Consider the following 3,319-nt stretch of genomic DNA (forward strand, 5'->3'; position numbering starts at 1 on the left):
GCTAATATACTTTCTCTCTTCTCTTTAATGCTATCATTTTTTTCTTTTCTAGCTAGTCACTGAAATCTTATATTTTTTTTTTCTGGTAGAAGTGTTAGTAGGTAGTATATTTCTAACATCTGAATAGCTTTTGGAATCAATAAATCCCAAAGATTAGTCTGAGACGGAGGAACTAAACTTCAAGAAGTAGCTTATAAAAGGCTACATTTATATAGCCTTTAGACATTTCTTATATTATTGTCCTGAATTGCTATTGAATTTTATGAGTATCTGTCTTGTCTCTCTAACAACAAGGAAAGGAACCTCATATTTTGTCTGTGTTTCCATTAGAATTTTTTTTTCCTGGAGACTCAATAAAAATGGTGTAATAAGTAGTAGATTTTATAGAGTTATTTTAATCTATTGAATACAGATTCACTAAATACCAGCATGGATATTTTGTATTGTATTGTTAAAATTTTGATAGTTAATAATGCTGAATTTGCTTTTTTTAAAAAAGGAAATGAAGATTACATATGAAACATATAGTTAGTAGATTTGAGTGATTTTTATTTTTTATTACATTTTTTCTAGCTTTATTGAAATATAATTGACTTATAACTGTGTAAGTTTAAGATGTACAATGTGATGATTTAATACACATTATTTATTGCAAAATGATTATCACAATAAGGTTAGTTAATATATTTATCACTTCACATAATTACAGTTTGTTTTTGGTATGTGGTGAAGGCATTTAAGATCTACTCTCTTAGCAACTATCAAGTATATAATACAGTATTGTTAACTATAGCCAACGCACTGTACATTAGGTCCTCAGAACCTACTCATATTCTAATGGGAAGTTTGTACCCTCTAACCATCTCCTCATTTCCCCCACCCTCCAGCCCCTGACAACCACAACTGTACTCTCTGTTTCTATGAGTTTGGTGTTTTTAGATTCCACATATAAGTGATATCATACAGTATTTGTCTTTCTCTGTTTTCTGAGAAAATATTATTTTACTTAATGCCCCTAAGATTTATCCAATGTCAGGAGTCTCTTCTTTTTTTATTGATGAATAATATTATGTATATGTAATTATATATAATTATATGTATATATTATATATATATGTCACATTTTCTTTATCCATTCATTCATCAGTGGACACTTAGATTGTTTCCATTCTTATCTGAGTAATTTTTAGATGTTAGTTACTTCCTCATTGATGCAAGAAAGAAAGTCTGGTAAATAAGGTATAATTAGTATAGTTAGAATCACATGTAACTGTCAACTACTCACATGACAAAAGATTGTAGATTAAGGACTCAGAATGGTTCTTTTTAAACAAATATTTAATTTACAAACTAGAGCCCACAAGGGACAAAATCTAAATTATGAATTTAGGGACCAGTAAGTAATTCTACTAAAAATTTTCCTCTGGTGTTTGAGCAGTTGCTCTGCTACCTTCCCATCCTTACTCCATCCTATCAGATACCTACAATGATATTCACTCTGACTTTCAGTATCAAATTTGTTAATTACGAGAACTAGGCCTCTTTCTCCAAGTTTCATTTCATTGAGAAATGAAACCTGTCACTGCTGCCTTTGATGTAGGTATTGTGTCATCATAACGAACTATTCAACTACCATGTGTATATGGGGACTGGCTCCATAAGTTAATAGAAATACAACTATTTTCATTGTATTAAACAATCTAATCCTTTATTTTCTCTGGCTAAAAATCTATTTTCGGGTTGAAAGAAGTAAGGTTGAACTCTGCTTCTCTAATGCTATAGACTGAACATGTTTCCACATATATTTAGATCAGAATTACCCTTATCAAGGGTAATTTTTAGTCCTTTATTTTTATGACATTCACTAATTGGTAAATATCGTGTAATTTATGATATCCATAACATATTCTTATTGTCTTCCTTATTCACCCCTGTCAGGAAGAATTTGAAAATGACAGAGTAAGTGGTTAGTTTTTAAATTGTACTGGCACGAGATTGTGATTAAGGTTTTTTAAAAAATATTTTCAACTTTATATCAAATTAGATAACAATTACATATAGATCATAAAATTAATAAAGCAAGCAGATTTTTTTACATAATTCATGTCAGATTTAATAGTCTCTTCATTGATTCTTTGTAGTGAGAAAGGATATTTTCATTGTCTTCCTCATTCTTAAGACTAACATCAGACTTTTAGTAATCTTCAACTTCTTTAGTATCAAGGAGCTCTTCTTTATTTGCTTCCAGATTTTTCTCCGGGGCTTTAATTTGGAGAAGTATTTTCAGGATATTTTTTTCTGATGAGCTATTTTTCCATATGTACTCTTACATGTCTGCTTCAGTCTTATTTTTCTCCTTCAGTTTTCCAAGACTCATAGTATAAAACTGTTAGCAGATACATTATATAATCATAATTCAGTCTCTTTAAAAGGGCATTCATCTGTCTGTCTTGATGGTAAGCACATCCATAATCTTGCAGTATCCCTCTCCTACAAGTTGAATAAGTTTATTTTTTGCATGATCATCTAAATTCAAACTGCAAAGTTTAACCCGTAAGGTTAATACTCGTGTTTTGGGGTATCAAATAGATGGTCCCCAATGGAACATAATCAGCTGTGTCAATTTCAATTGGAAAATGCTTGTCGCATTTCTCCTCACTGTCTAGTGCAGCTGACCACTCGGTGCATAAATCTCTACTTTAAAAGTACTAGATTTCCCTCCTTTGCCATAGACACCCCCTTCTTTACTAGATAACCCATTTGAACAGGAATAAGTACTTCAGAGGGTTTAAATGGTGCTGCAACAGGGTAAACACGTCAAAAGCCGTTTTCTCTGGCCTAGGAGGTAGTGCCCTTCTTCTCAGAGGTCTTTTAGAGTTAGATGTTCTTTCTATTTTATGCGGGTTTGATCTCTGGGCAAGAGTGGCCGGAGGCACAGCAGTGGAGAAGGCACATAGGTCCCTGGCTCCAGGCTCCAGAGCCCGCCACGCATGGGACATGGCAGGCACCGTGGCTGCTGAGACGGCAAGCTGGCATGCGATTAGGTTTTTAATCCCCAGGGCAATACCAGAAAATACATATCTTTGAATATTAGCAAGGGACATATTTCTGGTATCATTTATATTCTGATGTTCAATAATGTACACTTCACCCAGTTCTCATTGAGCTCAAAAATTATGTTGCATAGAAAAGTAGAGTACTTCTCCATGGCGCTTGGCAGCATTTTTTTTTCAATATTTTTTATGTGATCTAATCTAATTTTATTTAAGATTTAACTGAATGGTTGGGGGAAAGTAAATTGGTAAAATATTTAAACTTG

General features: G+C 32.7%; 1 pseudogene; it reads right to left on the bottom strand.

Annotated features, from left to right (window-relative positions):
• Positions 1 to 2,101: 2,101 nt before the first annotated feature.
• Positions 2,102 to 3,104, bottom strand: LOC102888064 (annotated as a pseudogene).
• Positions 3,105 to 3,319: the final 215 nt, after the last annotated feature.

The sequence above is a fragment of the Pteropus alecto genome, unplaced genomic scaffold (genome assembly GCF_000325575.1).
Source record: "Pteropus alecto unplaced genomic scaffold, ASM32557v1 scaffold272, whole genome shotgun sequence".
Lineage (NCBI taxonomy): Eukaryota > Metazoa > Chordata > Mammalia > Chiroptera > Pteropodidae > Pteropus > Pteropus alecto.